The sequence below is a fragment of the Macaca thibetana genome, chromosome 8 (assembly GCF_024542745.1).
Source record: "Macaca thibetana thibetana isolate TM-01 chromosome 8, ASM2454274v1, whole genome shotgun sequence".
Lineage (NCBI taxonomy): Eukaryota > Metazoa > Chordata > Mammalia > Primates > Cercopithecidae > Macaca > Macaca thibetana.
Genome location: NC_065585.1, coordinates 74,936,019 through 74,962,343, shown reverse-complemented (window position 1 = coordinate 74,962,343; position 26,325 = coordinate 74,936,019). Strand labels below are relative to the sequence as shown.

The 26,325-nt window shown below is 39.5% G+C and overlaps 1 protein-coding gene and 1 pseudogene across 2 annotated transcripts in view; one reads left to right on the top strand and one right to left on the bottom strand.

Annotated features, from left to right (window-relative positions):
- Positions 1-26,325, bottom strand: part of SLCO5A1 (solute carrier organic anion transporter family member 5A1) — a 159,784-nt gene that overhangs the window by 99,025 nt on the left and 34,434 nt on the right. The window lies entirely within an intron of this gene.
- On the top strand, positions 25,068-25,728 carry LOC126961569 (thioredoxin-related transmembrane protein 1-like; annotated as a pseudogene).

Sequence of the window (26,325 nt, the reverse complement as noted above, 5' to 3'; positions counted from 1 at the left end):
TCACTTTGACCACAGCCTGCCTCCCTCGGCCTCGGACATGATTTCTCTCCTGACTGTGCTTCCACCTCGTTCACTCAGTCAGCAAACTGGCATCTTGTGGTACCATCCCTTCAGGCTTGACTGAGTCCCCAGAGTCTGCTGGTCGCATGGTCATTCTTTCTCCAGAACATCCTATGTACACTCGACCTAGAGCTAGCTCAGTGACCCACATGGGCTACACTCCCCATCCTTGAAAGCCCAGTGCTTCACTGAGGCCTCGCCTGACCCACACAGGCCACAGGAATGTCTGTCCTAGGGGCTCACATCAAGTATTATCTGCACTGCCCACTGTATTATGTTGTTGTATTATCACTACATACCCATTCATCACTTTTTTTCATCTTTCCAGCTAGGTTAGACAGACTTTGAGGGCAGGCAACATGAATCACACTTTTCTGAATCTGCCCCAAAACCTAAAATACTGAACTATTGACACAGGAAGCACTGAAGTGAACATCCTCAGATCAGATCAGAGCCCCGCGCCCACACCTGTGCCTTGTCAAAAGTTACTCTCTCTGAGCCCTAATAAGATGATGCATGTAACATGCTTAATATAATAAACATTGAAAAAAATACTAAGTTGGATTTTTATGTTGAACAATTACCTACTCGTTCTCTAATAAATATTATTAAATATTAATTTTGTGTAGATCACATACATACATTACTTAATACATGACATACTTAACACCTTTAGGTTATCTTAATAAGTTATCTCTTCTGGAGTCACTATTTTTGATTCAGGAACTGGTTTTTGTGACAGGCTGGGGAGATGGGAGTTGGGAAAGAGAACATCCAGCCTCTCTTTCCTTGCAGAAGGGCCAGTGCAAGGTATCTTTCTGGAGTTGAACACGTGCATGTCTATGCCTGTTTCTATAATTATTTTAAATTAAACTTTAGGGTTTTTCCTAATGATTACTAAATATAAGATGGATTCATTTAGGGAGAACTCTCAAGAGCACAAAAAATAATTTTAAAAAATCAGCATAATCTCTACTACCCAAATAATACCATATTAACAATAGTAATAAATATTTTGTACTATTCATATGTTCATCTACTGTATAAACTGTTTGAATAGTTAGAATTACACAGTAATTATTGTTCTATAGTTCTGTTTTTTCGTGTAACTATCTCAAGCTTTTTCTATGTCAGTAAGTATTCTTCTATAACATTTGCTGTGTCTAAATGGTACCTCATGATGTGGTTATCTCATACTTCATAGAATACTCCCCTATGGATGCCAGGTTTATGCTGTTACAAATATCTAGCTGAGATTATTGCTCTGAAGATTGTATGACCTATTTGAAGCTTTATTATGCATATGCTGCAAAGAACTAGATCCCGGCCGGGCACGGTATCTCACACCTGGAATCCCAATACTTCGGGAGGCCGAAGTGGGAGGATCACTTGAGCCCACGAGTTCAAGACTAGCCTGGGCAACAGAGTGAGACTCCGTCTTTATTATTTTATAATTAATTAATTAGTTAGTTAAATTTTTTCAGTGAAGCAGATCCCAACGTAAAGATTGCGACACCCACCCACATATACACAATCATTGTAAATCATTGATTTACAAATCATTGATTGTGTATCATTGTAAATCATTCCCAGCTCAGCTGTGTACTTTCGTGGAGTTAAGAAGCCACTTATGATGGGAAGGGTTTCTGATCTTTTCAGACCCTTCCAAAAAGGCCACCTTCCACAAGGGGAAGCCAGCTCCCCAGCTCACCCTGGCCTCGGACCTCACAGCTGCCCCAGTCGAGAGGCGGCTCTCGAGAAGCCTGGCCCTGCTACAGCTTCCTAGCTGCCTCCTCGCTGCCCACCCCCCACAGTATTTCCTGCACTGATCTTCCCCAAGCTCCTGGACCTTACCAGAACTTGTATTTAATTTTCTTCTTAAATGACTCTTCCCCTTATTCTATGATCACTTCTGCTTTTGACATTAAAGCACATTAACTGCTATTTTTAATCCCATTTACCCCACATTTTTAACTTTCTTCTGCAGATTTCACCTTTATTATACTCTAATCTCTCTTTCACTTTTAGCTTTTGATCTTACTTTTTTATTTTATTTTATTTTAGATGGAGTTTCACTCTTGTCACCCAGGCTGGAGTGCAGTGGTGCAACCTTGGCTCACTGTGACTTCCGCCTCCTGGGTTCAAGTGATTCTCCTGCCTCAGCCTCCTGAGTAGCTGGGATTACAGGCTCCCGCCACCACGCCCAGCTAATTTTGCATTTTTACTAGAGATGAGGTTTCACCATGTTGGCCAGGCTGCTCTTGAACTTCTGACCTCAAGTGATCTGCCCACCTCACCCTCCCAAAGTGCTGGGATTACAGGTGTGAACCACCACACCCCACCTGATCTTACATCATTTTAAATGTATTTTATCTTTTAAAACATTTTCCTGGGGTGTTATATTTTAAAAATTAACTTTCATGTTTTTCTTTTGAATGTGTTCTTACTTTCTCTCTCTCATACTTTTAAGTTTGCCTACTTTTTTAGTGCTGTTCGTATGAGGCTAAATTTATTTGTAGCAATGATCTTGATTTTAGAACTTTAAACCTTTGTTATATTCCTTAATTTTACCTTATTTTTAGTGTTGAATGGTTTTTCTTTCCTTTTTAGTCTTCTTACATTATCTCCTTTAACAGTGTTTATCTTACTCTTCTCTTATGCGGTGCTTATTTTGTGATCAGTTTTGGTGATTGCTCATGAGAAGCTGGGTGCAGCATCACACCTCTTCTGGGCATACCTCGCCCAGAGGTCTCTGTCGCTGCTGCCCCAGCTGCCCCTCGGGCTCGTCCAGTGGGTGAAGGATGGTAGCCTGAGAGGCTTAGAGTTCATTCTCTCCAGGACTCAAGCTCACTCAGCACATGGCATGTTGGATTAGCTGGAACCTATGCTTGCTCTCTCACATTATCCAGTAATGAGAAATGTGAGTTCTAATCCAAGTTCTCTGATGAATAACTGCTGACACTAAGACGAGCCAGAGGGCTCTTTATTCAGCTCCAGCCTGGCCCTGGGGAGGGTCCTATGGGTTGACCTTCCCAATGGCTGCTCCAGAGATGGGGAGAAATTGCACCCTGCAACATGCTCCGGGAGCTACTTCACCACTTATCAAGGCTGCCGCCCCATTCCTGGCAGAATTCAGAGACGCTCCTCCCTCTTCACCACAAAAACCCAACAAGGCTGCATCAGGGATTATCTCAAACAGGGTTGTTCCATGGAGTCAGCTGCAACCTCGGGGACCAACTCTCTGAACTCTACAATCTATATTAAATAATTCAACCTGCCTGGAAACCTATGCCCCTGAATCACAGGAAATGATTCTGGCATATAATCCCAGCACTCTGGGAGGTCAAGGCAGGAGGATCACTTGAGTCCAGGAGTTGAAGACCACCCTGGGCAACGTAGTGAGACTTCGTCTCTACAAAAAAATTAAAAATTAGCCAGGTGTGATGGCACATGCCTCTAGTCCCAGCTACTTGGGAGGCTGAAGTGGAAGGATCCCTCCAGCCCATGGGGTGATGGGGATTGAGGCTGCAGTGAGCTATAATTGCACCACTGCACTTCAGCCTGGGTGACAGAGAGAGAGAAAAGAAAAGAAAAGAGAAAAAGGAGGGAGGGAGGAGAAAGGAAAGGAAAGGAAAGGAAAGGAAAGGAAAGGAAAGGAAAGGAAAGGAAAGGAAAGGAAAGGAAAGGAAAGGGAGAAGAAAAGGGAAGGAAAGGGAGGGAGAAGAAAAGGGAAGGGAAGGGAGGGAGAAGAAAAGGGAAGGGAAGGAGAAGGAAAGGAAAGGAAAGGAAAGGAAAGGAAAGGAAAGGAAAGGAAAGGAAAGGAAAGGAAAGGAAAGGAAAGGAAAGGAAAGGAAGAAGGAGAAGAAATGATTCTGGAGTTCCTAACAGTGGTCAGCCAGGCAGACATGGGCCTTCCTGGACCTGGGAAACTGAGGGACCCAGTCAAAACCAGCATCATGTAGGGCTGCAGAGTCACCTCCTTCCTGGCCTCATGCCCTAAAAGGTTGAATAAGGATTCACATGTAAGTTCAGAGATCATCCACTCATCCATGCACTCTGTGATGCAAGGCCCTGGGACAGGGAGGGGTCATTGCAAAGGTGAATCAAACTGATGCATTTTCTTCCAAGAAAGAAACATGTAAAACTCATTATGATCCAAGGTTCAGTGAATAGATGCAACAAGCACCAATAATATGCTGTGGACTGTGGGAAAGGAATGATGCATTGTAATTAGTTGGGGAGGGAGGACAGAGAAGGCTTCATGGACCCTGGACACTAAAGGCTGAGCAGCACACGTGGGCAAAGGCCCACAGATTTGAAAGTGCATGGTATATTCAGGGAATTGCAACCTGATCACACTCAGGGAGAGGCAGAGAAGAGTGACCACCACCACCTGCACCCTACTCCCATCTTGGGGCCTCGATGCATACACAGCTGTGTGCAGGTTGCCAGCCCCTCTTCTCTGAGTGCCCTAGAGAGTGATGGTAGCACAGAACTGGCTTCCCCTACCACGTAATGGCATTTGGAAATGGTTTTCTGTTGTTTCTCAGAAGACAGGAGAATAACAAGTCACGTCCACTGTGCTATTGAGAGCAGACTCCAGCATCTAGAACGGGAAGTCCGGGCACTCGTCTTTGGGACTCCTGAACCCTTGTATCTTTCCTCTTCCCTCTTCCCTCTCTGCTTTTGCACCAGTCATTGGGATGCAGTTGAGAGTCCAGAGTACCAGAGGCTGTCCAAGGCCTCTCTGTCCACCTCATTCCTGCTGTCCCCATATCTTGGAAGTGGACACAATTCCCCTTCTCATTCATTCTCTCTGTTTTGGGGCAGAATTCAGTGAAAGAATGACCACCCTCAACTGTGGTGGGGGCCACCCTTATTGCACACAGTTCTGATAGCCCATCATTCATGAGGCCCCATCCTCCATGATTCATCAGAAGACAGGTGACCAACCCAGGCCACTCAGATGCCCTTCTCCCTGGAAGATCTTCCCCCAGATGCCCATGGCTCACTCACTCCCTTACTTCTTCCAGATCTCTGCCCAAATATTATCCCTTACAGAAGCCACAATGTTCCATACATCTACACATGGCACCTGCCACCTGCTTCCATCCCGCTGTCACCCACCCTGCTGCAGTTTTCATCAAGGTGCGTATCATTGCACTGCATACTTATATATATTTGTTCATTATCTGCCTCTACCACTTGAATGTCAGCTCATTGAGAACAAGGACTGTTTTTCTCACTGATGCATTATCAGTGCCTAAGCAGTGCTGATTGTAAGCACTAATAAGCCTTTACTGAATGGAGAAGGGATGAAGACATGGACTTTGAATGTTGGGTGAAATCACAGAAGCAGCTGCAGCTTTGTCCTTACAGCAGAGCCTTGAAGAGTCATCCATAGGCTCCTGGTGCTAGACCCTCAGGGCTGCCCTGTCACAGCGAGCATCTATACCTCCCCCAATCCCACCCCAATAGAGTCCTTGATTTACAGAGTTGGTTCCTATGGTTTACAGTCACAGATCCCTGACTCATGCCTTCTCCAGGCCCTCCACAGGCCACCACCATCTCCAAGTGGGTTTGCTGGGTTCTCAGAGTCTCCTTATAACTGACCTGGATTTACTGTTCCCTTTGACCAATTTGAACTTGGTCTCTAAATTATCACCCTCTGATTCCAAGTCACACCCCACCCCCAGCTCACTGCTGATTGCCCATGGCTCCCCCATATTCCCTCTGGTGTGTAACCCACTTTCTCAGCTGCCACACACGGCAGTGAACCCTGCTGAGAACTGTGCCCACAGCGGTTTAAGGTTACAAGCTTAATATAGGTCCAGTTTCAGGGTCTGGGACTGCACCCAGGATGGTGCCACAGAAAAACATTTTATGCACATGTCTGAGTCCTCAAATGGCTATTAACCCTGTTGTGCGGCATAATGATAGGAGGCCACCCTCTTGTATGCGTTTGGTGACACAGCACTGCAGATAACAAAAGGACATGAAGAACAATCCACGCGCATCACCACGATACCGCAACAGTGATACCAACTCTCTTTCAACCTGCATATTCCCTGAAAAATAGCCAAAGTACTTTAAAGCACCAGAGCACTGTATTTAAAGAAAATTATTCCAACTCATTCCTTCCACTCACAAGCACAGGCAGATAAGAGGCCTTTGATCTCAGTTATTTTGAGCAGCAATTTTTTTATTTTAAGTGATTCCGTTATTTTGACACAGGCCTGACAGCAAAAGAACAGCTGCCATGGCAGTCAGGGAATAGTCTATCACTTTGCTGAAACATCCAGAGAGCACCTCAGGTCACAAATGAGAGGGGAAGAGAGTTTCAGTAGATTTGGAGAGCTTTCTCCTCGCTGCCATAGAGAGAAATCGTTGGTTGAAATTCACTAACTTCCTTTAGAAATATTTTCAAAGTAATTTGAAAATTATTTAGAGAATAATGTGTTCCCTAAAAGGGAACATACAAATGTATAAGCAGCAGCCACTTATGCTTAATTAGCATCTGGGGTATGGAAGGGGAACAGGTTTAATGTGCTGTGGCTTTAAAACATCAGATTGGCACATGTATCTATATGTAACAAACCTGCACGTTGTGCACATGTACTCTAGAACTTAAAGTATAATAATAAAAAAAAACACCTGTGAGTGACCACTGTCTATACACTTCATCAGATCCTCAAGAAGGAGCACAGGGGGTTATCAGGAAGGCATGAAAAATATTAGGCCAAATTTTTAAAAGTATATTTTGGAGCAAAACAATTTTCATAAAAAGTTAAGAATGAATCCCCTTAGAACACAAACAGAAAATGGACGAGACTTACCAAAACATAAATGAACTCATGAAAAACTTTAACCTCACAAGTTATCAAAGAAATAGAAGCTGCAGCTGGACACAGTGGCTCATGCTTATACTCCTAGCACTTTGGGAGGCCACGGTGGGAAGATCATTTGAGCTCAGGAGTTGGACACCAACCTGGGCAACATAGTGAGACCTAGTTCTCTACAAAAAAAAATTTTAAATTAGCCAGGTGTGGTGGTGCATGCCTGTAGTCCCAGCTACTTGGGAGGTTGAGGCAGGAAGATGGCTCCAGCCCAGCAGACTAGGCTGCAGTTTGCCATGATTGAGCCACTGCAATCCAGCCTGGGTGACCAAGATCCCATCTCAAAAAAGAAAAAGAAAAAGAAAAAAAGCTGCAAACACTGAGACACAATTCTAATTTAATAAACTCACAAAGACTGAAATAACACTCAGTGCAGAAACAAAATCAGTGAGTTAGTTATTCTAATCCACTGCTGGTACAAAGTTATACGATCCAACTTTTGGACAGTAATTCCCATATATATATATATATATATATATATATATACACACACACACACACACACACACACACACACACATATATATACACACACATATATATGTCATAGTAACATTTATCAATATATTATGTATACAATAGAAACAACATTAATAATAAAGTAATTGTTAACTAAATTTTGAGACACAGTGTGGCTATTAATTTTAATGTTTATGAAGAGTTTTTATAGCTTGAAGAAATATTTATTTTTAAATTTAAGTGAAAATGAAGGATACAAAATTTTTTTAATAATGTGGTCATGATTATATAAACCTTCAAAAAAAGACTGGGCTGGGTGCTGAGACCTGTCATCTCAGCACTTTGCAAGGCCAAGGCTGGCGGATTGCTTGAGCTCAGTTCAGGACCAGCCTGGGCATCATAGCAAGAACCCATCTCTACAAAAAATACAAAAATTAGCTGAGCGTGATGACATGCACCTGTAGTCCCAGCTACTCGGGAGGCTGAAGTGAGAGTATCACTTCAGTCCAGGGGTTTGAGGCTGCAGTGAGCCGTGATCATGCCACTGCACTCCAGCCTGAATGACAGAGTGAGACCCTGTCTCAAAACAAGAAACAAACCACAGAAAGGAAAAAAAAAAAACATCTAGCAGGAAATAATCATAGAAAATATTTCTGAACAGGTACTTTACCAAAAAATATACATAAATGGAAAATAAGCACATGAAAGAGATTCAGCATCATTAGTCATCAGAAAAGTGCAAATTAAAACCACAGTGAAATACCACTAAACACCTATTTGAATGGTTAAAATTAAAAAGACAGACCATACCAAGTGTTCTGGAGGATGTGATGCAAACTAGAATGTCATACCCTGCTGGTGGGAATGTAAAATTGGTACAACCACTTTGGAGAACATTTCAGTAGTGTCTTATGGAGTCGAACATATACATATCACACGATTCAACCATTCCATGCCCAGGTATGATCACAAAAGAAATAAAAACATATGTCCATACAAATGTTCATAGAAGCCTTATTTGTAGTAGTGAAAAACTGGAAACATCGAAAACATCTGTCTAGAGATGAAGGGATAATGAATTGTAGTATGGTCATACAATGGAATATTACTTAGCAATACAAAGAAATGAACTATCGATACTTGCTGAAATGTGGAGAAATCTCAAAATAATTATGTTGAGTGAAAGAAAGCAGACATAAAAGAGTACACACTGGATGATTCAATTTATGAAATTCTAGAAAATGTGAACTATCCCATAGTAATAAGAAACCAGAACAGTGTTACCCAGGGACTGAGGAGGCCAGGCAGAAGGAGAGATTTAAAACAGGCCCAAGAACGCTCTTGGCAATGTTGGATCTGGATCCGTTTGCCATCTTGATTGTGGTGATGGCTTCACTCGGGTGGGTGTGTGGGGGGGTGTGTGTGTGTGTGTGTGGTCGTGGTGGTAGTAGTAGTCCCCACTTACTCTTGGTTTCACTTTCTGATGTATTAGTTACCCACAGCCAACTGCAGTCCAAAAATATTAAATGGAAAATTCCAGAAATCAACAATTCTTAAGTTTTAAATTGCACGCCGTTCTGAGTAGCCTGGTGAAATTTCACATTGTTCAGCTCTGTCCCCACCGGGGATGTGAATCCTCCCTTTGTCCCGCGTCCTGACGCTGTCTACGCTTCCCACACGTTAGTCATCAACATCATCTGCTCCTGACATCCAGTCATCGACGTCGTCATGACTGGATGCCAGAAGCAGATGGTCCTTCCTCTGAGTGTCGTTAGAAGGTCAACTGTCCACAACTGTCAACTGTGCCTACGTCATTCATCTCCCTTCATCTCATCACATAGACATTTTATTATCTCACATCACCACAAGAAGGGTGAGTAAAGTACAATAAGATATTTTGAGAGAGAGACCACATTCACATAAATTTTACTATAGTATATTCTTGCAATTGTTCCATTTTATTATTTTTGTTGTTAATCTACTGTGACTAATTTATAAATTAAACTTTGTTATAGGTATGTATACATAGAAAAAGACAGTATATATAGTGTTCAGATCTATATGAGGTTTTAGGCATGCATTGAGGGGTATTCCCTGCAGACAATGAGGGACTATTGCATATTTATATATATGTATGGGGGTGTGTGTGTGTGCATATATGTGTTAAACCTTTTCAAATTGTATATTTAATTACGTACAGTTTATTTTATGTCAATTTTATGTCAGGAATAAAAGGAAGGACCAGAGATCTAAAAGTGGATTCTGGAAGTGGTTGCACAACTCTATATATTTACATCACTGAGTTGTATACTTAGAGTAGGTAAACATGGTCTGTAAAATATGCTTCCAAAGAACCATTAAAAAAAACAAAATAGACTAGAAGGAAACACATCCATGTGTTAAAAGTTGTTAGCTCAGGTTAGTGAAATTACAATGGGGTTTTTTTGGTGCTTTCCTTATAACTTTTCTTATTTTCAGGTTTTCCTAATTGAATCCGTATTAAAATAAGCAAAAAATTAAACATATCTTTGGGAATTAGTAGTACCTCTATAGTATTCAGCTACCAATGCTCCAGCCATCAAATGTACTATCTTTGTATATACTTAGGACAAATCAGTATTTTTTAACTTGAAGGAGGCCTTTACAGGTTAATGGATTTGTTTTATTTGTTCTTATGTCTATATCATTTTTTGCAGGGGCACCTCACACATCCTGAACATCAATAATCTCTGAGGAATGTATGTACAGGACAGTATTTGTAAAGCAGCCCTCCCATTTTCTGTAAGATTGATCTGTCTAGTACTTCAAGATGACTTCTTATAGGCCAAACTATTATAACAAGTCAAGGGTTAACAAACTACCAGCAGATCTGGTAAATACAGTTTTATTAGAAAACAGCTACATGGATTCATTTATGTATTGTGTATGGCTACTTACACCAAAACAGCAGAGTTGAGCGACTGCAGCAGACGTGGTACAGCCCACAAAGCTGAAGATATTTACTATCTGACCCTTTATATAAAAAGTTTGCCGACCATTATAATAAACCATGGCAGTCTTTTATTAAGCATTTACTGTGTTCCAAGTATCAGCAAAATGTTTGCATACATTGTTTATTTTAATTTTCACCCGTAAGGTAGTTATAATTATTTAAGCTATGACTCTAAACCACAGAAGTATGGGTAAATTTTTGTTTAGATGCATATCTGAAAAAGCCATTTCTCTATAAAGTTTATAGTTTTAACATGTTAACTACGTAGAATAAAATTATGCATGGAAATCAAAAGACTATTTGCATAAAAAGAAAATTTATTTGTAAAATCAATTTTTCCAAAGCAGGCAGTATCTCAAAGGTTCAACTTATAAAGGCGTAAACCCAAAGTAGTATTTTAATTGAACTATAATTCATGCTGAAGTGAAATAGAATCATAACTGTTATTTAATGACTACCTTTCAGAAACTACACTAGGTGCTTCACATTACTTGTGCCATCAACACTATCATTCCTATGGTAAAAAACATACTGTCATTTTCAATTTACAGATGAGAAAGCTGAGTCCCTGAGAAGTTAAGGAGATAAGCAATTAGTAAATGGTAGAGCCCAAATTAGAACTTGACTCTATCTGAACCCAAAGCCTGTCCCCTTTTCATTTAAGGGCACATTTCTCCAAAACACAAAAAAGTATTAAAATTTTAATTATAAGAAGCTTAATCAAACTAAAAAGCTTCTGCACAGCAAAAGAAGTAGTCAACAGAGTGAACAGTCAACCTGCAGAATAAGAGAAAATATTTGCAAAATCATATATATAACAGGGGACTGATATCCAGAATTTATAAGGAACTCAACAACAACAAAAACAATTCTATTTAAAAGTGGGCAAAGGACATGAATAGATAATTTTCAACAGAAGGCATACAAATGGCCTACAGGCATGTGAAAAAAGAATGCTCAACGTCATTAATAATCAAAGAAATGCAATTTAAAACCAAAATGAGACATCATCTTACACCAGCCAGAATGGCTATTGTTAAAAAGACAAAAAATAACAGATGTTGGCAAGGATACAGAAAAAAGAGAACTCTTATACACTGTTGATGGGAATGTCAATTAGTATAGCCACTATGGGAAATAGTATGGAGATTTCTCAAAGAACTAAAAATAAAACTAACATTTGATCTAGCAATCCCACTACTGGGGTATCTACCCAACCGAAAGGAAATCAGTATATCAAAGGATATTTGCCTTCACACGTTTATCATTGCACTATTCACAATAGCAAAGATAAGGAATCAACCAAAGTGCCCATCAATGGAGAACTGGATAAAGAAAATGTGGTACATATACACAACGGAATACGATTCAGCCATAAAAAATAGCATTATATCTTCTGCAGCAACATGAATGGAACTAGAGTCCATTATCCTACGTGGAACAAGCCAGACACAGAAAGACAAATAGCACATGTTCTCACTTATAAATGGGAGCTAAATAATGTGTACATATGGATGTAGATTGTGGAATAATAGACAATGGAGATTCGGAAGGGTAAGGGTGGGTGGTGGATGATGAGCAATTACTTAATGGGTACAATGCATGTTATTTGAGTGATGGATACCCTAAAAGCCCTAATTTCATCACTATGCCATTTATCCATGGTATTACCCAATTACCCAAAACACCATAAAATTATGCCTGTACCCCATAAATTTATTCAAATAAAAAAGAAGCATACAAGACTCTGCTACTGAAAAAAAAAAATCACGTAAGAGCTGAAAATCTCAAAATATTTTTGGAGCTGTTAGTAGCAGGAGGCCTAAAAGCATTCTAAATGAAAAAGAAGCTCATTATTAGATTTCCTTTTTCAGTTTCATCACTAATTGGTTTCCATAAGGATGGCAGGGAAATGTACATTATCTGGAAAATACATGCCAAATATGTTGCATGCCATTTACTTCAGTAATTACGGTGAAGCCTCAGAAGAGCATACCAGCTGTTAAGAGCAGCTTAAATATATCTCCTGGGAAGGCTAAGTCACTGCTAGGAAGCACCTTCCAGGTAAACAGGCATCTGTGTGACACATGCTTTCCAGGCACTTGAAGAAATTTGATTTCCACTGGAAAGATCCAAGTTCAGGGCAACACTGAGGCACAACTGGAACGATGTCTTGTGTAAAGTCCCCATAGTCATTGGCATCACCATGGCCATCCATTGGATTTTATAGACATTTGAGTGATATAAATCCTTTAGGACACCTTTAACGCTACCCTGTTTTTGCATCAATCCACAGGAATTAGTCTAGGTACACTTTAAGTAAGGCTGCCTGCACTAGGGTTCCTCGTAAAGTTTTTTTCTTGAATTCAGAGGCATATTAGTAGTCAAAGCCAACAGTCATTGACTGCTACTATAAGATAATATTGGGCATTTGTTGTCTGTAAGATACTGTGCTAAGGCCTTTATATGCATTTTCTTATTTAATCTTCACTTCAACCTTATGTAATAGATACTATGATTATCCTAACTTTTTTTTTTTTTTTTTTTTGAGACAGAGTTTCTCTTTTGTTACCCAGGAGTGCAATGGCACAATCTCGGCTCACCACAACCTCCACCTCCCAGGTTCAAGCGATTCTCCTGCCTCAGCCTCCCAAGTAGCTGGGATTACAGGCATGTGCCACCACACCCAGGTAATTTTGTATTTTTAGTAGAGACAGGGTTTCTCCATGCTGGTCAGGCTGGTCTTGAACTCCCAACCTCAGGCAATCTGCCTGCCTCAGCCTCCCACAGTGCTGGGATTATAGGCATGAGCCACTGCACCCAGCCTATTATCACAACTTAAAGCATTTTCCTTTGTCACTACTTCATCAACGAAATAACATAATAAACTCATCTGAATTAAGAATAGATAACATCAAACACCGGCCCTGTCAGGGGGTGGGGCGCGAGGGAAGGAAGAGCATTAGGACAAATACCTAATGCATGCGGGACTTAAAATCTAGATGACGGGTTGATGGGTGCAGCCAACCACCATGGCACCTGTATACCTACGTAACAAACCTGCACATTCTGCACATGTATCCCAGAACTTAAAGTATAATAAATAAATAAATAAACATCAAAAATTATATTAAAAGTTTTAAAAAATAGATAATCCAGCCTAGCACAGTGGCTCACATCTATAATCCCAAGACCTTGGGAGGTCAAGGTGGGAAGGTTGCTGTAATCCCCGCTACCCAGGAGGCTGGGGAAAGAAGATTGCTTGGTCTTGCAAGAGTTCAAGACCAGCCTGGGCAATAAGGCAAGACCCCATCTCTTCAGAATTAAAAAATTAGCCAGGTGTGGTGGCATGCACCTATGGTCCCAACTACTCAGGAGGCTGAGGTGGGAGGATATCTTGGGCCCAGGAGGTCAAGGCTGCAGTGAGCCATGTTCTTGCCACTGCATTCCAGCCTGGGAGACAGAGCAAGACCCTGTCACAAAAAAAAAAAAAAAAAAAAAAAAGGTAATCCTTGTATTTTTGTTATCTAACAATAAGAAAGATAACTTGTAAATACAGTTTTACTTACTAAGTTAACATACCTAAGCGTTTTGTATCTTTTCTATCACACAACACTTCAATTTATAGTAGTAGAAAAAAATTCTCATTTGGAAAGGTGGAGTAGTCTACAGTCTACTCCTATGAAAAAGACAAAAGTGCCAAATGACCCATCTAATACCAGGCATTTTGTTTTAAAAAGTTTTTAAGTAATATTCAGTTCACTCGGGGCAATTATGACTCAACTCATATTCAAGAGGTTTGTAAGAGTACTGGCTTCAGCATCAGATGTCTGTGTAGGTCTCTACCAGGGACTGGCTCTGTGATCCTAGACAAGTTACTTAATCCCACTGGATGTGCTTCTTCATCTATAAATAGTAGATCATAATTTATCTGCTTCCAAGAGTTACTGAGGGCAGTAAAAGAGACAATTTACATAAAGCCCTTCACACTAAATGCTCATCAGTGTCAGCTATAACAATGATCATTATTGTTACTTCTATTATTATATATGACTTTATAGTTAAAATTATAATTCTGAGACAATACCAGACTTTAAAGTGTCTTCAGATCAATGGGTACCAAAAAAATATAGAAAGAATGAATAAGACCTACTATTTGATAGCACAATAGGATGACTATAGTCAATAATAATTGTATATTTTAAAATAACTTTTAAAATGTAACTAGATTATTTGTAACTCAAAGCATAAATGCTTGAGGGGATACCCCATTCTCCATTGTGTGCTTATTTCACATTGCATGCCTGTAGCAAAACATCTCATGTACTCCATAAATATATGCACTTACTCTGTACCCACAAAAATTTTTTTAAATAATATTTTAAAAATAAAAATTTTAAATTTTAATTTTAATTAAATTTTAATTTTAAATTTTAAAAATTAAAAAAGGTATCTTCACAAAAGGAGGATGATGATGATGTCAATTTTATGGTTAACTGTATTTTCTTTTGTTACCAAAGTCTTAGAAAATGGAATTTGCATATCTGGTTGTCAGATAATTGGAATTGCCCAAAACACCCTATTCCCTAATCATTAATCAGTCAGTAGTTATTTGGTAAGTTATACTTTTAAAATATCTTATGTTAAATATTATGAGTGAAAAACAGGGCCATGCCCCTTCCTAAACAGAGTGTGAGACCTATATGGAGAATGAAATGATAATTGCAGTGGAGATACATCATTATACATTTGTGCAAGCCCATAAGATGTACACCAAGAATGAATCCTAATGTAAATTATGAATCTTGGACGACAAGGATGTGGCAATGTAAGTTCATCACTTATAATCAATGTACCTCTCTGGTGGGACTCTTCATAATGGAGGAGGCTATGCATGTGTGAGAAAGGAAAGAAAGAAAGAAAGAAAGAAAGAAAGAAAGAAAGAAAGAAAGAAAGAAAGAAAGAAAGAAAGAAAGAAAGAAAAAGAAAGAAAAGAGAGAAAGAGAGAAAGAGAGAAGAAAGAGAGAAGAGAGAAAAAGAGAGAAAGAGAGAAAGAGAGAAAAGAGAGAAAGAGAGAAAGAGAGAAAGAGAGAGAAAGAGAGAAAGAGAGAAGAGAGAGAGAGAGAGAGAGAGAGAGAGAGAGAGAGAGAGAGAGAGAGAAGAGAGAGAGAGAGAGAAAGAAAGAAAGAAAGAAAGAAAGAAAGAAAGAAAGAAAGAAAGAAAGAAAGAAAGGAAGGAAGGAAGGAAGGAAGGAAGGAAGGAAGGAAGGAAGGAAGGAAGGAAGGAAGGAAGGAAGGAAGGAAGGAAGGAAAGAAAGAAAGAAAGAAAGAAAGAAAGAAAGAAAGAAAGAAAGAAAGAAAGAAAGAAAGAAAGAAAGAAAGAAAAAAAAGAAAGAAAGAAAGAAAGGCATTTACCATATGACCCAGCAATTCCATTCTTAGATTACCCAAGATAAATTAAAATACATGTTCACACAACTAGTGCTAGAGAGCATCTCAAATGGTTTTGGGGGCAAGAAGGGGGTGGAGATTGCATAATGGCACAAGCAGACATTTTGGGTGATGGAAACATTATCATGATAGTAGTGGTAAATATAGGACTATAGATATTTGTCAAAGCAACCAAATTCTATACTTAAATTTAGTAAATCTTATTGTACGTTAAAATTATATTTCAATAAAATTGGTGTAAAAAATATAATTATTGACATAAGTTATTCTATGATAAATGCCTAACAGTGGTTCCAATAACCACAGACTTCAGGAGACAGAAAAGGAAGAAGAGAATGAATACTTATAAAGTGCTTCCTGCGTGCTTTTTAAACATAATAGTAAATCCTGCCAACAAGTTATCTGAAAGATAAGTTTAGTTACTTTGCACTTTGAAGAAGGTGTCTGATCTTTGAAATAGTAAGGAATGCACCCAAGTTACAAAACTAGTAAGCAGTAGATTCAAGCCCAAGTCTGTCTGACTTTGAAATCCAAATACTACTCTACACCACATGGTTTCCCATGTAATTTAAATACAGCCACAAATGAAATCACACTTTAACCCAACAAATATCAAAAGCAAACCATCCAAAAGAAATCAAACCACCATTGCTGTTCTCCTAGCAGAAGGATATTATGTGCAACAGTCAAATAATACATAAGAAATCTCGACACCAAGTCCTAATCTTTTAAATAGAGAATCCTGAATAGTCACAGAAGCTATTATAATTTTCAGAGCAAAGTTATTATAGAGATGTTTGCATAAATACACTATGTGAAATTTTTAAATTTACTTACACATTTTATCAAATTCTCAAGGATATTTCTGGAGTAACCTCATCACTTATAAAGCATTAATTCTGAGGCCTGCCTACAGATGATATAGTTATTATGTAATATTTAATAGTTCAAAATGGGAAGTTAATATACTTCTAAAAATACCAAAGAAACTAGTATATAAAAATGTCAACTGTGATCACCAAAAATTGCTTCTAGTTGTATCTAATTATCTCATACTCTCTTTAAGAGCTCTGCATTTCATATCAGGGATGGCCTGAATAAGTAACATTATTTCATACGTGGCAACTGTTTAGCTTATTGTCAATGATACAGATTTATCATGAGCTTATAAACCTCATGATCCATCCAATCCCTCAATTTTTAACTACTTCCAGGAAGTTTCACCAATAGGCAAATATGCTGAGGGACAAAAAAACAAATACTAGGAGCATTTTAAAAATAATTATAAGTGTCCCTAGCAGGATTCAGTGCTTAAGCTACAACGATTAATGTGATGTACCAAATTTTCACAAGTGCAATGCATCTTTGCAGCTCCTCTAATGGAGTTTGGGTAATACTATTCATTAGTAAGAACCCTTAGAAACAATCGTTTATTTTGTTCTCCCCAGGAAAGTGATCTTCTCATGATTTGGCAAATGTGGGTGCACACACACACACAACAACAACTTAATAGTTGTTTTTGTAGTAATCTACAAAATGGACAGCCAAAGTACATATTTGGTCATCTAGAATCCCTCAAAAAATTATCTTTTTTTTTTTTTTTTTTTTTTTTTTTGAGACGGAGTCTCGCTCTGTCACCCAGGCTGGAGCACAGTGGCGCGATCTCAGCTCACTGCAAGCTCCGCCTCCCGGGTTTACGCCATTCTCCTGCCTCAGCCTCCCGAGTAGCTGGGACTACAGGCGCCCACCACCTCGCCCGGCTAGTTTTTTGTATTTTTTAGTAGAGACGGGGTTTCACCAGGTTAGCCAGGATGGTCTGGATCTCCTGACCTCGTGAACCGCCCGTCTCGGCCTCCCAAAGTGCTGGGATTACAGGCTTGAGCCACCGCGCCCGGCCCAAAAAATTATCTTGCGTAGAACTGTGTGGATAATTGAGGAAAATGATGTCTATGTCAAATATTTGGAGAAAGCTCTAAATTAATGAATACTTTGATTACTTAAACAGCCTGAAAGAAATTAAGTAAAAGCCTTGACAATTCAGTCTAAGAAAATAGGGAATAGTTAAGGATCCATTCCAAAATTTTGGAAGAAAGAGTGAAGATGCATTTAAATGTTAGTAGATTGAATTTGCAAAGCTGTCTGCATGGCAGAAGGCAAGGGAACCCCTTTGTAACCTAGGGCTGAGCAGCTGCCCCCTGCTGACTTGTCCTCATCCCTTCCCCACGAATGCAGCCAGAGTCCCACATCATCACCCACAGGATGAAATCAGGAGCCTTACGTCATTTCAACTCGTGGCATCTAACACTGACACATCAACCTCTTCTTACAAAGAGTAACATTATTCTTTCCAACTTCTGATACATTTCTGACCAATCAAGATTCAGACCTGTACGTGCCCTAAATTGACATATCATTTTCCTTTTCCCCCATTAGAAATGCTTCAAATATATAACTTTCTCTTTATGCCACATGATCGTTGCAATTGAGTAGTATCCGGCCACTGACCCGAAAGAAGCAGTTAGTTTTGCAGACAGCCCTAGTTATCAGCATCCGCATGTGCTTATGCACCATGGCAATTAATCAAGGTTGCCCGGATTGGATGATAACATGACTTCAGGTTCACAATCCCTCAGCCTAAACCCTTAAAGCTGGATGTGTCTTGGAATTAAGATTTTTTCACATTTTACAAAAGTAAAATGGTGCCTGAGGCTGTATGTTATGTAACATCTCAATGAAGTCTGGAATGGCGTTCCAAAATCAAGCACACTAATATTTCTGCAACAAACGAACGAGTATTCACACTAAGTATGATTTTGAAAATAGCCACAAATCAGGTCAGATTAGGCTTTGCCATCACGTGAGTTGTGAACTAACTATTGGATCTCAAAGTTTTTAGCTGAATATAGAAGTAATAACAGAGGAATAGTAGCAGTGGAAAATCATTATGAGAACTGGTATATGCAAACAGATGCCAGGCACTAGCTATACATGATCTCCTTAATCTCCCCAACAACCTTGAGGTCAAAACTACATTCAAGAGACTGTTTTACACAAACTGACTTAAAAACACTCTTTTTACAAGGTACATGATATATAAATGTTGTAAACCCCTCTCCCAAATCATGAATCAAACCCAATATTGTTATTAGCCCCATTCTTTTATTGGCTTTCTCATTTTGAATGACATTTCTGTTCTTGATTATAGGATTTTAATCTCATTAGAGTCCTACATAACAAATCCAGAGGTAGATTTAAAAGAAAAAATCACACAATTTCAAATTATTTCAGGAAGGCAACCCTGAGATTATTCACTAGTTCAGCAACTCAAACCAAAATTACACACTAACAATTACCCCATTAAGGAGCTTTGCTTCCTTTAGTGAAGTATGCTTATCCCATAAGTATGAAATTTATGTTTACTCTACCATTATAGGGGAAAACTTGATTTAAAAAAAAAAATAAAAGACTGTACAAGAGCTCAAGGTGTTAGTACGGAATTGGATGGTAATCTGCTGAGTCTGGAACTTGTATACTGAGACCTGTGAAAATCTCATTACTTACCTTAGCCCACCATCCCTATATGGAGCTCAAGTGGCCCTCAGTCTTCCTAGCTGTGTATTCTACATTTAACTCATTAATTTGGATTCGGACTCATCCAAATCATGCCAACTCAGCTTGCAAACTCCTCGCCCAGATTACATCTTGTGGAGGTTTTATAAACATATTACTCTAAGAATTACTAACATCATAGTATATGAGGCTAGAGTGATATGATAATCACCCCTCATATCTCCAGTAAACAATTCACTCTAACAACCTTGGTATAAACTGATTATACATATAATTATCATTTTTAATGTTCATCTTGTTCAAACAATGAATTAGATACTATAACAATATAATGCATTAGCATTTTATTCTTTAAGATGCTTCCCTACTGTGTACCTTAATTAAGGAACAAGGAAAGCATCCCAACTAAATTTATAGTCTTAGTATAATCTAAAATTATCTTCTCACAAATATGAAAGTCTTTGCTATTGCAAATATCTTAGGTTGAGTTCCTTCAGAAGCCAAACCTAAAAGATTTGAATGCAAGTAATTTGGCATGATTCTGGAATCCATATCCACTGTGCTTAAGGATACCACACCCTGTGCTGATTCATCTAAATACTATCTGTCTCTGAAATATCCCCAAACATATGTATTTATTTCCACACACATAGTCATCTGTTTCAGTATTGTGTGTGTGTTCATTCCCCAAGAAACAGAATGCATTCTCAAGCAGTAAAACTGGCCCAGGACACAACACTGTGCCTCCTGGCTAATGGGCCTTAGCTACTATAGAGCACCATCACCTTCAGCCAATCTACCAAAGCTAGTATGTCTCCATATAGTTGGTTTCTCTTTTGTCCATGTATTTTGTGTTTTGTGAATAATTTTGACCCATACTGTCTCAAAAATCAGTATGCAAGTAAGAGTGCTGGATGTGTGACAAAAATTAAAACCTAGGAGAACCAACCTGGACATTGAAAGGCAAGAAGTTTTAGCTCCCTAGGCAAGAAGCTTTATCTCCCTTGAGGCATCATCAAGTAAGTGGTCAAAGACAGTAAGAGTCTTCTATGTGGAATCATAAAAAGAGCTCAAATACACAGAGAATGAAACAGTGGTTACCACCTGCTGGGTGGGGGAGTGGTCAGGGAATGGGAAATGTAGGTCAAAGAATTCAAAATAGCAGATGCGTATGATGAACAAGTTTAGACATCTATCGTACAGCATGAGAACTAAAGTTAATAAAATTATATTGTATATCCGGGTTTTTTGTTAAATAAGTGGATTTTAGCTGCTGTCTTATGACAAAGAATTAACTATCTGAGATGATAGATATGTTCATCTCCTTCACTATCATAACCTTTCTACTATCTATTAATATATGTATCCCACAACATGTTGCAAACCTCAAATATATACAATAAAGTTTATTTTAAAATAATAAAAATATTGATAGTACAACAGGGTGACTATAGTCAATAATAACTTAATTGTACATTTTAAAATAACTAAAAGAGTGTAATTGGGCCAGGTGTGGTGGCTCACGCCTGTAATCCCAGCACTTTGGGAGGCCAAGGAGGGCGGATCACAAGGTCAGGAGTTCGAGACCAGCCTGGACAATATGGTGAAACCCCGTCTCTACCAAAAATACAAAAATTAGCTGGGCATGGTGGCAGATGCCTGTAATCCCAGCTACTCGGGAGGTTGAGGCAGAAGAATCACTTGAACCCAGGAGGCAGGGTTGCAGTGAGCCGAGATCATGCCACTGCACTCCAGCCTGGGCGACAGAGCAAGACTCCTTCTCAAAAAAAAAAAGAAAGAAAGAAAAGTGTAATTGCAGTGTTTGTAACTCAAAGGATAAATGCTTGAGGAGATGAATACCCCATTCTCCATGATGTGCTTATTTCACACCGCATGCCTGTACCAAAGCATCTCACGTACCCCACAAATATATATACCTACTATGTATCCACAAAAATTAAACATTAAAAAATGTAATAATAATAATAAATACTAAAAAAGTGGGAGAAACATATTTGTAACATTTATCTCACCTAAAGACCTAATATTCCTAACAAATTTTAATTATTAAAATTGAGGAAAGAGAGCCAGGTGTGGTGGCACACACGTGTAGTCCCAGCTACTTGGGAGGCTGAGCTGGGAGACTCACTTGAGCCCAGGAGTGTGAGCCTTCAGTGAGCTGTGCCTGTGCCTGTGAATAGCCACAGCATTACAGCCTAGGCAATCTAATGAGACCCTATCTCTAAAATAAAAATAAATAGAGGAAAGAAACTATGATACATGCACACATCAAAATAATATGCAGCTTTAAACTACAATAAATAAGAGCAGTATAAACTAAAAGCAAAAAAAATAAAGGGCAGTGAAGGTGAAGATCAGCAGTCACATGGGATTGGTGAAGGGAGCCTGCTGACATTCTGAGGGCATCATAAACAGACCACAGCCCAGGAAGACTGAGCAACAGCTGGGTGAGTAGAACCGGAAAGAACAAAGGCCAGAGGCACATCATGACTTCAGGGGATTTGAAGAGAACAGAGAGCTGTTGCCAGGACTGCCATTGTACAAACAGCATATTCCCTTCCAATGTTACTTACATAGAAAGAAGGAAGGGAGGAAGGAAGGGAGGGAGGAATGGAGGGAGGAGGAGAGAAAGGAAGGGAGGGAGGAGGGAAAAGAATAAAGGCCTGGAATTTCCCCATTCAGCTGGCTGTCAGAGGGTGTAGAACTGAGGCTTCCTCTGTTCCCGCACCCTAAAGGTCCTCTGATCACATCCCCTTGCTCCCTCATTCTTGGCTAGCTGAGCTCCCATCACCACCCACCACCTGAGTGTTCTAGGGTATATTTCAAAGGCGCAGAAGCTGGGGGCAAGAACACGCACAGAGCCATCTCAGCATGATCACTCTACAGGGACACAGAAACGTGAAACCTCTGCAAAACCAGAATGGCAGCAATCACGATCAAATGAGTAGACACTGTAAATCCAAGACATGGATGTACTGAGTCAGAAGATAAGAGATTTGAGGGAGGGATACTATATTGTTAAATTACAGTCATTAAAAATTGTGCTTTGTTTGTTTAGAAGAAAAATATTTAATTCATGACAAATATTTAAAATTATCTGAGATGTAATGTTTCCCTCCTTCCAAGTCTGCAGTGCTGCTCTGCAGTTTTCATTTGACACAGCAAGTTCACACCTTGTGGCAGAGGCTGTGTTAGGTACTGAGATCATGGACACGACTGAGAAATAGTAACTTCCCTCAAGGAGCCCAGAGTCCAGTGGGACAGCACCCAGGTCATTAACAACAGAAGCATTTGCTCTGAAACTAGGATTTTACTAATTGGAGTTTTATTTCATTTTTAAAATCCTATACCCAAAAATTTAAAGACCTTCTCTAATAAGTGAATTACAGAAAGCTTGCTTTGGGAGATATTCAAGTAAATATTGATCTGACCATTAAAAGAAGCTCAGACTATCAGGATAAAAAACATTATAAATAGTAAAGTCAAAACAAAGTCAACAAGGAAAAGATCCAAGTCAAAATTCTGTCTTTACTTTTAAATAAAATGAAGTATTTTTATTCTAGCATCTATTTTTATCAAATATTAGATATATTAATTCATCTGTCAATATCCTAGCTATTACCCATCTTCTTCTGTAAAGCACTGGGGTGTTACAAAATGTAAGCACCCTTAGAAATAGTATAATTTAGTTGGAGAGAAGAAACAGACAACAGAAATGTTAAAAGATATAGATTAACAACATTTCAACATAAGAAAATCTCAAGTCAGTGTGTGATTAATGGCCAAACAGAGCAGGGCTATTGCAATTTACAAAGGAAAAAAAATGAACATTTCAGACGAGTGTGTATTTAAGCAAGATCTCGAAGGACAAGTAAAATTTGGACATAAAGGAAGCAGGAGGGCAAAAGTGCTACTGTACAGAAGTATGTTAGGAAAAGACCATAAATAAGGTAAGTGGTGAATTATTTGAGATAGCAGAGATTGAGTAACGTGGACAGCTTTCAATGTCGAGCCAGGAAATTGGATTTTATCCTCAGCAATGAGGAATGTAAGGAGCCTCTGCTAGTGTTTGAGCAAAGGAATGATATAAGGTGGTATTTTAAGAGCATTGTCTGGCTTTACTCTGCAAGAATTAAAAGGAAGTCGATGGATAAGAAAAACCCAATAGTCCAGACGTGAAGTGGTAAGGATCAGAAGTAGGTTGGGACAGTGGACAGTAGTGTGAGAGGTTTAGGAGAAAAGATTCATAAGACTTGATAAGTTATTAGAGACCAGGAGATTCACTGGTCTCAACAACAGGTGGCCAAGGGGGAAAAAAAAAATCATTAATGAAATTTAAAAGTCAAGATGGAAGACGTTTCGAAGAGGGTGAAAGCTAATGGAAGTAGGTCATAAAACTGAGGTAAAATCACTAATCACAGGACTTAATGTAGTGAGTGGTATACACTCTTTGGGAAAAAAAAAATCGTAGTAAATATAGTGTTTTGGGGGGTTTTGGGGGGATTTTTGTTTTGTTTTGTTTTGTTTTGTTGCTGCTGCTGTTGTTTTTGAGATGGAATCTCGCTCTCTGCCCAGGCTGGATGGAGTGCAGTGGCATGATCTTGGCTCACGGCAGCCTCCACCTCCTGGGTTCAAGCGATTTTCCTGCCTCAGCCTCCCAAGTATCTGGGACTACAGGCATGCACCACCACACCCAGCCACTTTTTTTGTGTTTTTAGTAGAAACGGGGTTTCACCCTACTGGCCAGGCTGGTCTCAAACTCCTGACCTCAAGTGATCCACCTGCCTCGGCCTCCCAAAGTGCTGGGATTACAGGCGTGAGCCATTGTGCCCAGCCAATATACTGTTTTTAAATAATATTTTTTTCCTAACTATAAAGTAACAAGTTCAGTGCACACAAATTTGGTATGAAAAAAAAAAAATCCAAAGAAATAAAAGTCATTCAGAATCCTACTACCCAGAGATGGCTACTTTCACAGATGTCTATCCTTTGAGTCCTTTTTTTTCCCATGTCAATAAAAATAATAGAGCCAACATGGGGGCTCATGCTTATAATCTCAACACTTTGGAAGGCTGAGGCAGATGGATCAGCCTTGGCCTATCCTCTTGAGGTCAGGAGTTTGAGACCAGCCTGGCCAACATGGCAAAACTCCTCTGTACATTTTTGTAAAAATACAAAAATTAGCTGGGTGTGGTGGCATGTGCCTGTAATCCCAGTTACTCGGAAGGCTGAGGCATGAGAATCACTTGAACCCAGGAGGCAGAGGTGGCAGTGAGCTGAGATCGCCCCACTGCACTCCAGCCTGGGTGACAGAGTGAGACTCTGTCTCGAAATAAATAAATAAATAAATAAATAAATAAATAAATAAATAAATAAAACCTTTTAAAATGAAAGGGAAAGGGAGTAGAGGAGAGAGAAGAATGGCTAAGATTTATTGACTGCCTATTACATTCCAAGCATTAGTCTAAGGTCTTGACATATATTAACAGTTATTCTTGGCAACAATTCTATGAGCTAGATAATATTACTATCCCTTTATGCAGATGGAGAAACCAGGGCCCAGAGAGATCAAGTCTGCTGAGGCTGCCTCACTTGTTGTGAGGTGGGCAAGCAGCAGACATGGCACCCTCTGGGAGTCATGGTTTCCCTGGCAGTCCTGGTGCTATTGCTTTGGAGGACATGGAAAGAAACAGAACAGGTGGCAGAGAGATGTATGCATTATCATGGATGAGAACTGAAGACAGTTGCTGGAAGGAGACTGGATGACAGAATTTTGTGCCCTGTGGTACCCCGCTTGTCAAAAGCTTCCACCAGAATGGGAAAGTTTTGCTGAATGGGGAGAAGTTCTTGAGGTTAATGTAGCAAAAGTAGATGTCACAGGGCAGCCAGGACTGAGTAGACAGTTCATCGTAACTGCTCTCCTACTATTTATCATTGTAAGGATGGTGAATTTAGACACCATCAGGGTCCAAGGACTAAGAAGGACTTCAGAAACTTTATAAGTGATGAAGAGTGGAAGAGTATTGAACCAATTCCATCATGGTTTGGTTCAGGTTCTTTTCTGATGAGCAGTATGTCAGCACCCTCAGCACTCTATGTGGATCAGGATTTGCCATGCTATTTTACTGAAGACCTTAGATTACTGGTTTGGAAATTGTATACAGCTTTTGCTTTAGCAATTCTGCTTTCAGGGTCGTTTTTAGGACTCTTTATGATATTTTTGTCAGATTGCCTTTGTCCTTCAAAAAGGCTCAGACTGCAGCCATACTTGTTATATTAGTTCATTCTTGCACTGCTCTAAAGAAATATCTGAGACTGGGTAATTTATAAAGAGAAGAGGCTTAAGTGGCTCACCGTTCTGCAGGCTGTACAGGAAGCATGACACTTCTGCTCAGCTTTGGGGGAGGCCTCAGGAAACTTACCATTGTGGCAAAAGGCAAGGGGAAAGTTGGTTCTTCACATGGCCCGAGCAGGAGGAAGAGAGAGAGGGAAGAGGTGCTACACACTTTTAAACAACCAAATCTCACAATAACTCATTTACTCTCTATCATGAGAACAGCACTGAGGGGATGGTGCTAAACCATTCATGAGGGACAACCCCTGTGATCCAATTACTTCCCACCAGGCCCCACCTCCAACATTGGGGATTACAATTCAGCATGAGATTTGGGCGAGGACAGAGATCCAAGCCATATCACTCAACCTCTGGCCCTTCCCAAATCTCACATCCTTCTCACATTGCAAAATACAATTTATCCCTTTCCAACAGTCCCCTCAAAGTCTTAACTTATTCCAGCATTAACTCAAAAGTCCAAAATCCAAAGTCTCATCTGAGACAAGGCAAGTCCCTTTGGCCTATGAGCCTGTAAAATCAAAA